The sequence below is a fragment of the Chelonus insularis genome, unplaced genomic scaffold (assembly GCF_013357705.1).
Source record: "Chelonus insularis isolate UGA/USDA-ARS -01 unplaced genomic scaffold, ASM1335770v1 contig_334_pilon, whole genome shotgun sequence".
NCBI lineage: Eukaryota > Metazoa > Arthropoda > Insecta > Hymenoptera > Braconidae > Chelonus > Chelonus insularis.
In genome coordinates this window covers 340,097-354,378 of record NW_023276502.1, presented here as the reverse complement: position 1 = coordinate 354,378, position 14,282 = coordinate 340,097, and the positions used below count along the sequence as shown (strand labels likewise).

General features: G+C 30.3%; 1 protein-coding gene across 2 annotated transcripts in view; it reads left to right on the top strand.

Moving 5' to 3' along the window:
* The first annotated feature begins 2,680 nt into the window (after window positions 1-2,680).
* The window catches only part of zfh2 (Zn finger homeodomain 2), a 204,684-nt gene continuing 193,082 nt past the window's right edge, over window positions 2,681-14,282 (top strand). For both annotated transcript variants that reach the window (XM_035082033.1, XM_035082032.1), the window contains exon 1: window positions 2,681-3,248. The gene's annotated coding sequence lies outside the window, so the exon portion shown is untranslated. The remainder of the gene's footprint in view (window positions 3,249-14,282) is intronic.

Below are 14,282 nucleotides of genomic sequence, written 5' to 3'. Positions count from 1 at the left end.
GGAATAAAAAAGTGCACTTGCGTGTGGTTTGTAGAAGCATGAAACGCAAAAAATACAAAAGTACAGATAATTGAGAAAAAACAGTAAGATATGTAGAAGATATTGATTTGTAGACTCGCGCGTGCTCGAGGTCGGTGTGGCGAACGTGTGTTAAGGAGCAGGAGAAGTAACAACGTAACGCTAAAGAAAGAAAATAACACACGATTACGTTGCCACCCCTTTCCATCACCTTTCTCTTCACTCTCAACCCTCAAATATGCGTTATATTTTCAAGTACACTATAATTCGTCTAATGTGTTACTTTCTATCATCATAATTTAAACTTTTTTTTTTACTCAGCAATATTTTCATCATCATTCTCTCCTTTATGATTATAAATTATTTGTCTAGATTTATGATGGTTTCTCTGACTACTTATTTTCTTTTTGTTTTTTTTTTTTTGCACAAAATAAATGTAAAAAAATTATATTTCTAGAAATATACATTAAGGATTGTACTTGTAAAGTGAAGAAAAAACAAAAGGTATTTTAAGAAATATAAAATAAAAATTCAAGAGTAAAGAAACTATTTTATTAAAAATTTTTAGTAAAATATTAAATAGCTTAAGGAACTTTTATCCTATTTTTTTTTTCTTTTAGATAAATTATTAACAAAGGAATATTTTTTCGCTCGGAAGAAATGAATCTAAGATAAATAAATATTCATTAAGCTTAAGAAAAAATTCTGCAATGCTCCAAGACGGAATTTCTTGAGCTCTAGGTAAACGTTTTATGATTTTTAATAAAAATTTTTTTATCGAAGAATTTCTTCATTAAAATATTTTATTCTTAAGAAAAAATAATACTTTTCTCATTAAATCATAAACAAAAAATATCTGCTGAGATTTTAAGTGGAAAAATATTTTTCAATAAATTTAATTACTGCATCATAATTAATATTATGAATAATTTATCAAGCCAATGAAATATCGATGAATATTATTAAAAAATATTACAAATGAAAACAATGAGAAGGAGTGTTTGAATATTTATAGAAGTTGACTACAATTAACCAGTATTAGTAATTACTTCAATTACCAATGAATAATTATTGTAATTATTAATAATAGGTTTCTGCATAAAATGACTTATAATTATTCATCAGATGCTTGTCTGATGGTCAGTTGTATAACTTGTAAGATTGCCAATTGATTGATATACAAAATGTAAAGATTGACTCTCTGTCGTGTGGTCAATGCACCCGGTATTCACGTACAAGTCCATTTGCATATTCATATAATGCTCTATGCCCGCAGTGGTATGCAACGAGAATGTAGAAATGTTAGGTCTTGACGAAGGACTACATTTTCTGTATGTATAAGTATCCATAAGCACTAAACACATTGTATAAAATGTTGTATATACATGTGAGCAAATATCCCACTTATCTCTGTTACTCATTTATTTTTTTTTAGTGCTTTTTTATTGATATAAATATTGACCTCTTCGATAAGCTACTATTTAAGAAACTAAAAATACTAAATTATGGATTTTTGTCAACTTTTATTACACTTTTATTCATCCATTTTTTTATTTTTTCATTAATAAGCATTTTTTCAAGCACTCGAATCATTATTTAATTTACAATAATAATTACTTTATTTATCACAAAAATCAAGGGTTATCTAAGTAATTAAACTGGCAGTTTTATTAAAAGTAATAATTTTCTAACTTTGCCAATATTTTGTTTTAAAATAACTCGAGGAAAATGGTGATAATTTAATCTTTTTCATTACTTTAAAACATTTTTATTTTAAAAATTGTAAATATTTCCTTGTATAATTATTGCATAATTATAAATAATATCCCATCAACTGATAATTGTTTAGAAAAATAACTAGCGTTAATAAAAGCTAAGTAATTAACAGTACTTTAAATTTAAAAAAAAAAAAAACCCCCCATTAATTGAAGGTCTTAGTCAATGATCAGTCACCAGCTTCCTATTCTAAAGATATCATTAAAAGAAACAGCAGCTAAAAATGATATAATTTCTCCTAATACTAGTATAAACAAAAATAAAAAATCAGCGGAAATTCATAAAGCAACTACCGTCAATTAAAATCCAAAGTAAAAGAGATAATTTTTCTTATATCCTGTACTCTATTTTCTACTTGTATTTTTGTTTACAACACATAGTACTAAGTGATTAATCGAGTTGTTTTGATAAAAAAATCCACTTGTTATCTATTTATTTTCCATCATTATTAACGAGCATTGCAGCAAACAGACAAGTAACGAGTTACAATTAAAAGAAATAAAAAGGAATAAATAATTTGGATTTGAGTTTATCGTATTAGATATAGACAGAAAAAGTTTCGAAAAAACATAAGGAAAATGAGGAGGGAAAAAAAAGAGAAATAGAGGAAGCAACGTAACTTGTGAAGTAAACGCGAAAGAGAGTACCTATACCTCTACATATCTTGTTCTTATTCTTTTCTGTTCCTCGTGCTCTCAGCTGTTCTGCGCGTAAACACGTGCGCGCCAAGGGGGGGCTCAGCTCGTGTGTGCGCGTGCGAGTGGCGCGTGTGCGGGTGTACATACACTTGGAGATGCTTGCGTGTGCGTTACCAACCGTGTGAAATAAGTAGTATGTGTGGAGACCCAAACGAGGGAGGCAAGCCAGTAGCTCAGGCGCACCGGAACGGCTAGCAGCCATTTTACTCGATCCCCGTGAAAACGTTGTCTTTTTAACCATTAAATAAATCATTAACGAACCAAAACAATTATACTGGACTGCGGATGGTCCTCAAAAACCTACTTAACCGTTAGGACAAGTCATCCAATCATGAATGATGCTCTGAAAAATTCTGAAACGTAGTGTCAGTGATATTAGTGGCGTGTCTTTGTAGCAATTAAACGTAATTATTGGTAATTATCAGTTAAAATAAATGATCGTTAATAAAGGTTTGGTGTTGGATGATATTCAGTGGCTGTTGGTAGGAATGAAAAGAAAAATGTGTTGCAAATGTTGTTTTGGAGTGACACGTGACGGTTTTTGGTGTGGATAATTTTTATTTTGACAAGGTTGAAAGTAAACGGCGTGACTAGAGGATCACGTGTGTACGGTGTTATTCAGGTACTGCTGGATAGGCAGTGTGAGAGGGAGAGAGCTGAAGCCGGTAACTGCACTAAGTAAAGGTAGAAGCGAGAAAGTGTAAACTTGTGACAGCACAGTGGGGAGTGAAACAACATCAAGACCACGACCACGAGGTGAGGCCATTCTCTGCGCAGGACCGTTTAAATTCACCGCCTGCTTTGCATACCACTTCGCCACCACCTCCTATCCTCTCCAGCCACCTATCCTCTACCTATCCTCCGGCTTGGTCGACGAGAATCGTCCTGGAAACCGCCACCACCCTCCGTTCTCTTCCGGCGAATCCGACTGGAGCCTGTTCAATTATATCACAAAGTACCTTTTCTTGCCTCGCTTTCCTTCCTTCTTCTACTTTCATTTTTTTTTTATCACATTTTTTATGTTATTTTTCTTTTACTTATTCACTCCTCTCTATTTCTTCAACCTTTGGTAATCTGGTAACTCAAGAATTAAACGGAAATCTCCCGACTTTGTATTTTTGCAATGATAGTTTTTTTTAATACTCAAATAAAGATAAAAGTCTCGAGTTGTCCAAGTTTATTGTGCTTATGGAAAGAACTTGTTTTTTATTACTATTCTTTTATCTATTATTGAACATTTAATAGAGTACTGTCATTTTGTATTAAAAAATTCATCATAAATTCATTTAGATTATCATTTTGACAGATTCCCATCATACTTCAAAATACTTATGTATGAATTATGCCAAACATGTATCAGAAGTTGACCAAAATAAATCAATTACTCGTTTGCTCTAATTTTTGGCCCTAGTATCAGACTTGCTTCAATGCATTAAGCTCTTGTTTTAGACCATAGGTCTTGCAGACGAGTTCAGCAAAGTCTATCATCAAAGTAAAATCATGCTATTACTGGCTACATATAAAGTCTCTTCAAAAGAAAAAAATTAATAGCTGAATCATTTGAAAATTAAGATGTTTTGATTATCTAGCATATAAAATCGCTTTGGAATTTAAATTTATGTCATGAATAAAAATTTATTTGAATGGTATCCGAAAAAATTATATTTCTTGTGCTCCAATTATTCACTATTTCAAGTCTTTCATCACTCGTGGTCTAGATCTTTTTATTTTTTTTTTTAGTTAAACAATGCAAATTTTTTTTAATTATATCAATTGTATTTTTTATATAAAATATTCAATATTAATTACAAAAATCAATATAACTTAATATTTAAATAAATGATTTTATTATTTAAAAACAAATATAGTCAATAAAAAAATAATAATTTGTTCAGTAAACAAATGTGGCTGAATATCAGCAATCTTTGAAGATATGTCAACTAATGTTGTGACAAACAATACATCAATGATGAGTAAAAAATATTAGGAATTGAATCACGATAAGAATGGTATGTAAATGAGCTTCGATCGTGTATTTCTGGTTGAAGACATCCAACTCAACTTATCTAATGCTCCTAATCCCTAGATTTCTGCATACTTTTCACACAGGAGACAGAGTAAACTCTTGTAGAGCAACATGTTAATGCTGTCTCTCGTAATGAGCAACTTGGCTCCAACGAGCGCATATTTTCTTTTACGACGCCTAAATATACAGTCATAGCTCATTATAAGAGTCACTAAGGGGGAGGAAAAATAATTCCAAGAAATAAGATGTCCTCACTGACTGGATTAAATACCAAAAAATTGGCACAAAATCCTTAAATTTAATGTCTTATCATCCTTCTTATCTCATTTTTATTACATTTACTAGACTTTTTAGCTGTTTCTCGAGCTTTATGACTCGTCTTATTTTTATTGCTTGATATTTGTATTGGGATATTTTTTGTCGATGAAAGAAAGAGAGGAGAAATATCACGCCACCACCCCCGGTCGCTATTTAACTCGTCCGCACCGACCAGGCCGATTACGGTGGCCGCGTGCACTTTCGTGTCGATCGTCTCTTTATATACACCCGCGGTCGACTCATTTATTTTTTATTCGTTTTTTTTTTCGGCGGTCAGCAAGCGAAAATAAATGAATGCTCTGATGTCGTGGCACGGGTGCATTATTTCACTTCTATTCACCTTATTATTCACCTCTAGCAAAATGGTAAACATAATTACACTGAAAATATCATATTATTATAAACTATACGTCTTTTTCTTTGTCTCTGGTAAAAGTTTTTAACAGAAAAAAAGCGATCGAGATTTATTTCAACAATTTATTAACAACAAAAAAAATGTCCCTTATAGGATAATATTTTCTACTATAACAAATGATATTATTATTTAATTTGTTACTCTAAAAAATAATTAATTAATTATCTTGATTAATTTTCTAATAATCTTTTATTCTAATATAATAAAAAGAATCTTAAGAAAAAATACTTTAAGTTGATTTAAAAATTTATTTGCTTGAAATATTATTGTTCAGAAGAATCATTTTAATGTTAATTAATGCTAGTAATTGAAGTTGTCAACATTTATTAGTGGTTGAAATGACAATAATGAGTTACAAAGGAAATGAATTATTATATTAATGTTAAAAATCAGATGTAAAGATTTGCTTTTAGAATAAATTTACGACGTGTAAACTGAAGGAAGGACTAACAGAGGATATTCAGCCAAGTTGTTTATAATTCTCATATTGATATATACACATTTTTCGTGCTTATCCTGTACCCAGTGACATTTGCGTGTACCCAAATACGCGATGCTCGATTATTCTGACACGCCAGACGACAATTAACCCGACAAACCAAGCCGACCAAACGTCGTACCCGCGGCGTCGTCCGACTAGCCAACTCCCTGATCATTCCCCCCCTGACTACATAATAGTCAATGCTGGTGTAAGCCAGTTATTATCCTGATTATTATTCCAGGGGTGCCTTAATCATGGAGTTGTGTTGGACCGTGTCATTGTTTCCTCGGAATTATTATTTCCATTTATGTTACTTGAGCTTCATTATTTTTTAAAAAAATTTTTACATTCAGTTATACCTTTTGTACTAAATGTCATGGGTGTTGTTCAAACACTATTATTTCTGTTTTCAACGCTACTTGATGACCAAATGACCAGTTATTAACGTGTTCAATGATCAATGATAAAAAAATTAATGATACTGGAAGTAATTAAGTGTTGAACATATTTTCTTTTGTTCAGTTGAATCATTTGAAAAATGATTCTTTGCAATATGATTATCATAAATGAAGGTTTTTTTTTTTGTTTTATGCTAAAATATTTCATTCATTGAACAATGGAATTACTAATTCAGCTCAGCAATGACTTGTTAGAATCTTAATATTTGCATTTGAACAATTGGTGAGATAAAAAAATTTCTTATACAATATATTGTTTAATAACCATCAATAATTTATTTTCTCTCGAGGGTTGTCTTTGACTAAGTTGACATTTAAATACCAAAAAAAAAAACTACACAGATTTTTTTTATTTATTTATCAGGAATTTTTTTTAGAAATTATCATTAATAGATAATCAATCTTCTTACTGATGATCACCCAAAGTCCTCCAGTCGAATCAATTACATCATTATTGTTTACATGAAGATGTGACGCTGCGAGTATCTAAATACACTAAGATATTCAATATTATTAATTTAAATCAATGTCTTGTTTTAATTGGAAAAAATGTGATTGATTGATTTTTTTTGTCATAGATTTTATCGTCAATTCAATAGCTTCATTTTCGCAATGATGATACTGACAGTGGAAAGATAATAATAATAAAATAAATAATTAAATTTGTTGAATTATTTAACTCGAATGGTCATAAAAACAAATGATTAAAGTAATAACAATTACTTTTAATGAAAGCCGAAACTTCTTTAGCATCCAATAAATGTTTTTGTATTATTTAATCGTGTTGTTTTTCTAGTCTATTTAGTTGGCTTTCTTCAAGTCGGTAGCTTGCTAATATTTCTATACTAAAACCCCTCAGTTACAGTGTGTCATTCGTTTTTCAGCCCCACTCATTAAAAACCACCACTGCGTTCGTGCGGCTAATTACCTATCCCTTCCTCGTCTTCCGATCAAAACGAGCCGTTACTGGCACCTCCGAGTACCAGAGTAATTTAGAGACTAATCATGGTAATTTTTTTCCTTCCTTTCCTCATGATTTTTAGTCTAAGATTCTTCGAGCTTGATTTGATACTTCGATTACACTACACTATTGAATATGTGTGGGGATAAGCTTCTGCTAAGGTCACGGGGCTAGGGTTGCAGCAGAACAAAGGTGTTGGAGAAAGGGTAGAGCAAAAAGCTAAAAATAAATGTCAACTATAAAAATTGATTATTGTTTGATAATCTAGGGTGATGGGAAGCTGAAAAAAGAATTTATTTCATAAAAAAGGATGAGGACAATGAATAAAAGTGATTAAAAAATACTCTGCTTTTTTTTTATTAATATACAGGCAATCACAATTGAGCTCAACAATTGATTGATTGATTTGTTTAAATATCAATTTAATACTAACAATTTAAATATTATGCCATATGAGATATAAAAAAAAAACAATTGAAAGCATTATTCTTAATTTGTTTCTAATCACATAGATGATGTCATATTAAAACACTTTAAATACATTAAAATAAAACACTTTCAAATGTGAGATTTGCAGTGTTACCAAAGCTTACTAAAGTTTTAAATTAAATCATCTCAACGATTTATTATTGATAAGTATTGATAAGATTCATTATTAAACAAGAAATTGTTTTATTATTTAAAAAAAAATGTTATTTGATTAAAATGATTTTTGATATCATTTAAAAGATTTATCGAGACTATTTTCTCCATAAATTTTATCAGCCAGCAATCACTCAAATAAATTTCTAAAATATAAAAAAAAAAAAGAGTTTAAAGAATTAATCAAAAGCTACGTATCAATAAAAATGAGTAAGCTTAGTATCATCAGGGAGTTATTTTTAAAAATCTGGAGAGCACAAGGTCGCGGAGGGTTTTTAAATTCAGTATGGAAATATGGAAGATGGATATGAGAAAGATATGGATATATAAAATAGTACACAACGTGCCAGTTAGAATATATGCTCTAATTTTAGGCGATTGCTTTGCTCCCTCACACAAGATTATAATTAGATACAGAAATACCCGAACGCCACCCACTACTCCACGGACATGCATGCACACGGTACTCTTTTTCTTTCGCTTTATTACACTCGTACAGTCTTATAGCTATCATTTCATCGCTATTTTATTCACAATGCAACGCGTACTCTCTTGCTACCTCCTCTATACACATCTTGAATCTATATGTCATCTTGAAAGCGTTTTATGCTCCTGAACCCCACACCACAGCTACCATCTACTCTTAATAAATCTCCTAGATTTTATATGATCGATGATCTATCGATTACAGATTGAGAAATTGCATCGTCTACGCTAATAGCTTACTAATAACATCCAGATTTTTTTTTATTGCTATTCTTTTTTTTTTTTTTTAATAATAATAAAATTATCTTTATATATGTTACGTAAATTTAACCTTACAGTTAAATTTGTATCAGCGTATTTATAATTTTTTTATGGGTAGATTAATCATCAGTTGTCTAAATAAAATTACTTACATTCCAAAGTATAGTATGAGAAAAATTAATTTCAAGATGAAAAAATTCTTCAACAGCAAAATTATTTTAAGAGTTACATTATCTTAATTTATGTTCTCTTTTGAAGCAAAATTGAAATTGTTTGTTTTATTATCAATGTTACCAGTATTCATTTACACTTGTTATAAAAAAAAAAATAACATTGATTTAAACAAAAAAACAAATAAATATGTAACTATTTTTATATAAAATAATTTTTTTTCTTTTTAAATCTGCTATTTTTTGAAATAATCCTCGAAAGCTTGACTGGATAATTTTTTAAAAACACTTTTTTTTTCAGTAAAGCAAAAATTAAAGAAACGTTTAGTTATTTTTACAATCAAAATTGTAAACAAGCTACATCCACTAAACCACTCAAGAATTTGATTCTGATTAAAAATAATTTTATTCTTCTTAATGCTCTAAATCCTAAAAAATTTTCCAAGGCATTTTGATAAATAGTTTACTGACAGTAGACAAGCGAAGACGTATATTAGACAAAAACTTAGTGGCTAAAGTACTTGTCAAATATTTATTTGTTCCTTATAGCTGACTATAATTAATCAAAGAACGTGATAGCATAGGCGAATGATATGGCGTCTGCTAGAAGCATGACTATTACCACCCTCTTTTGTCCTGAGCTAGAAGAAGTGACGAGCAGAAAGGAAAGAGATAAAGTAATATATCGAAGAAGGGTGTAGGGAGGACGAGGAAGGGGGGAATTTCTGATGTTTTGGGGACGGGTATATGTTCTAACCCCTAATGTCGTTGAAGAGCTGTATATGTGTATAATTATTGTACAACCCAATCAATACTACGATGAGCAAAGCCGCGATCACTAAAACATAGATGTATAGATGAGAGAAAAAAAAAGAAAGTGCGAGATAGAACTTTGGCAGAGTCGAGTATGCATAGAAAAATCCAACCCCTAAATGTGTATGTATATGTATATAATATACTTTTCTGTAATATGCTGCACTCGACCCCTTCAACCCCCTGTATTCTATCACTAATCCCGTGTTCTATATATTCAAGTACATACAGATATTTAACGTAGATGTGAAATGAGTAATTTCTATGCATTGATCAATTTTATTTACACCGAGATAAATATCGTATGTTGCAATACGGTAAAAGAAATTATTGTGCCGATTTATTATCAGGAATATTTTAATTAAATTCTTTTTTTTTTTGAGTTAATTTTATTCAACTATGATTCATATCACATTTTTCTAATTGGTGTAATAATTATATTGTTCAAGTATTTTTATTATTCATCAATCTAATTTCCTTTCTGCAGTCACTTTTTTACATTATAATTTCATAATTAATTGCAATTAAACCAAGATTGTTATCTAAATTAAATTATTCAATGATTTTTTATTCACGATAATCTTAAAGATTAGAAGAATAATAAATTTTTAAAACAAAATAATTGATTGATTTATTAATTAATTATTATTATGGTTTATTAGAAATGAGTTAGCATAGTATTTTAATGTTATTAATATCCATTGATTAATTTATTTTTAAGTAAATAATTTTTTCATGTTACGTTGCAATCCCTCCAAACTTGTTGAATAAAATGACACATTATTTCTGACCGTTGCTAATTTTTTATTGAATCTTCTTAAAGAAAACTTGGAATGATATTTTTGTACTTTAGCAAATGTATAAAATATATGATATGCATTGAGCCGGAAGAAAAATTGCGCAAGGGTCCGTCCATCACACCCGGTTCCAATTCTAAAGCTAAAATAAAGAGGGGAAGAAGTGGAGAGTCCTACTGGACTTCCGCTGGTCAATTGTTTTGTAGTTTTAATACTACTAAGCTCATCTGTTTCTATTTTGCAACGTCCACGTCACAATAGAGTCCATCTACTCAAGCTTGAAAACGAAAACAATGTAGTCAAGAGAGTCGAAAAATATAATTAATAATTTACAAAATAATAATCGAATAAGAAGATTGGTAATCCAATAAGCAAAGCTTCAATAATTCTCTAATATTATTTATAAAATTTTTTTACCAATTAATCCTGATCTATTACTTCTTGAAATCTACTTTTTTAATAAATTCATTAACAATTAAAACTGAATGTTACTTATATTTATTTAATAATTAATTAAAATTTTTAAGATCATTAAATACACAAATAATAATTGCTCTAAGAGCAAATGATAAAAATAAACCCGAAAAGTATTTTAATGACGATGAGATCTTGTTGTCTCTAATGATGATGACTGTGCATGATTTATTTATCATTATGTCTGCAGCTGTTTCGTACTTTTATATAATTTTTTTTTTTTTTTTGCAAAATAAAAGTATGTAAATAAAAAATTCTTTATCTCCCTAATAAATGATGTAGTTGATGTTATTAATAATTCGATAGACAAATAAATGAAAATTAATATCAAAAATAAAATATAAAACGAGTTCACGCGCCTGCGGATAAAACGTTGAGTGACGTAGTTGCGGATGAGATGAGTGAGTCGAAAATATTTAGTAGGTTTATGCCGGTACTCGTCTTGCCAAATGTACATTTGTGCCAACGGATTTAATTATTCTTGCTTACTATTTTGGCGGACGTCAGTTTGGGTTTCCTTCAACTATGTAATTAAAATTATAAATTATTGTTAGTATGTATTGAAAGCTTGTCAGTGTTTGTAATAATGTCGTGCCAGCAATAACAATATTATAAACTACATTATTACATGCTCAGAATAATCATTTATTTATAAATGAAAATTGTCTTTACTCAATTTTACCAAGTCTTCATTAACAATCCACATACTCCAATCAATATTCATCACTCTGACAATTTATTTTCGCAATTAAAATATTTGTCTTAATTATAAACAATTAACTTAAGATATTAGTTTAATTTTAAATAATTTTAATTAATTGTAAAAAGGATTAAAAAACTATTTTCATGATTAATAAGAAATAAAAAAAAAAAATAGTTGAGTAATGGATTCGTTTGATGTACAAAATGAAGGACTAAAAAAAATGGGAAGCATTAGCAAAGAATCCATAGACAAAAATAAAATTTATTAACTTGAAATAAATTCTTCTCTAAGTCGGTGTACTTGAAAGTTGTCATCGAATCATCGCGTGTGACTATAATTTACCGCAGACAAGTATGAAATTAAATTTGAAATCCATGATATGTTGGAGCACATAATTTTCAGGAAGCCTGAAGAGTTGGTGGAGTTTACTCAGAAGATTCAAAAGAGTATGAAGAGTATGCAGATGTACCGGCACCATGTGTGTATGTGTTATATAGCACAAAGTGGGTAACGTACGCAAAAGCCATTCGCACAATAAGAGATCCTGGCCGGTCCCACAACTCAAGTGATTGCTGGTTAAAAGATCACCCGAGTGTAACCGGCTCGAGATTCTGTCTTTCTTTAACCTACGCCTACAATATAATGTCTCGTCATATGTATTTATATATATGTAAAGGCTGTCTCTGATCGTAATACCTGCCAGAGAGAACCGGAGACACTCGAGGAATCATGGTCTCTAATTTTTACGGTCCACCTTAAACCCCTCGGCTATATTTACAACTGTGTTGACCGGTCATTAAATCCGATAATTAATCACAATTGTCTCCATTAACGGACGACTTAATTGCTGTTATCCTATAGTAATTACTCTCCGTCTAGAAGTTTCCTTACCACTACGTAAACTAGTTAGATGTTGCGTGGATATAAGTCGACTGAAGGAAAAAAATTGTCCATCTGCAAGACATTGGTATTTACGCAGACATTTTATCAGAAAAGAATCCTTTTTATGCTATAAGAATTCATCATGAACAAGCTTTTCATTGAATCACTTTTATTATTTTATTTCTATCAGATTTATTAGCTGCTTTTTTTTGTTTAATAATAACAATTGTTTATTTATTTATTTGAGCAATGAATAACTAGATGAGTTATTTCATTTGTTGCTAAAAAAAAAAGCTAGAAGAAATTTTTCATGAATCAATACAGTGCTTGATGGTTTTCTTTATCATGTTTGAGGATAAAAACAAACAAAGTATTAATCAGTTAATCAATGTTTTATATCTAGAATGGTTTACATTGTCTTAAATCATTTTTAAAAATACTATTTAGCCAAAATATTTAATATAAATTTAATGAAATTCCTATGGAATAATGTAAAATAAAAATAGTTGGGAAAATGATAATGAATTTGACATGAGAATAAGAAAGCCATGCATATTGAGAAAAAATAAAATAAAAAAAAAATGAAGCCGAGTCTTTTAGCGTAATATCGATTTAATATTAAGCTAGATAAGTTTTGTATACACAAGCACAAGCAAAATAAATGTCGACGTAAGTTGGTATTGTGTAGATGTATATGTGAATACTACAAGGAGCTAGAACCAAGGGTGGCACATGGCCATCTACTTATTTTAGTGCGGTCAACGCAAAAGAAAAGAATTAGTTAGACGATGAGGCGCGTCTCATCTGGGTCGACACTAATACAAGGATATTAGAGACTTATATGTATATACAGAGTACGAGTCCTCACTTACACTTGCAATGGTACCCTCATTACGGTGGATAGTGTAGTGGCGAGAGGGTTGCAGCAAAAGAGGCGAGCGTTAATTAAGAACAGACTCGCCACCCTCTAAGTAAGGAGCAACTGACCAACCGGGTCGTTTCCCTCTTTTCTCTTCAACACCCCTCGCTGCTGTAACCCTCTTACTACCCTCGCGCTACCCCGTGTCTTCACTATTGCCACTGAGAGACTCACACTCTCTCATCGTTTCTTCGGTCGCAGGGTGGTCCCGGGTAGTTGCAATAACAAGGATAGAGTTAGATATAAGGAAAATAAAGACGAAGAGATCGCGCAACGAGAAAATTAGCTAAGTCCTGGTAATATGCAGTACCATGTCCGTCATATTACTTCGGATAGTATTAATGATATAAAAGCTTAATCTTCTTTACTCCCTGGTAATATACAGTTTTATAAATCCGCGAAGAATCATTTTTTCATTAGCTAAAGCTCTCTCTGGCGATGGGATTGGTGAGACTAATTAACAGTATTTTATTGCTTCTTTTTATAATTAGCAATTTTTAGTAATTAATTTGAAGGGAAATTGAGGGTACAGCTAAAAAATAAAATTCTATTATTCAAATAGTGAAATTATTTTAAACCTGTAAATAAGTGTTTCTCAATAAATAGTAAACAGGTTCAATAATTAATTATTATTACAAACAAATAAATGAATTAAATCAAAACATTTCTAAAGATGACTCTTTATTTGCTGTTTATTGATATTGATTAAAAAAGAAATGATTAAAAAAATATATTGATGAAATACCCAGCAATGATGACATGTAAGAAAGTGGGTTAAGGTGTTTAATTAGAAAAAAATGTAGGTTAAGGAATGATAAGCCCTTTTCTTTATAAACAACAATCTAACAAAAACATAAATAATAGAATGAAGTTTAGAACACAATGATTAATTTGTGTCAATATATATAAATTGACAATATCAACGGGACACTCGGTACTCGATTGCGAAAATGAAAGAGAGCACACATGTTGCAATTGGTACAC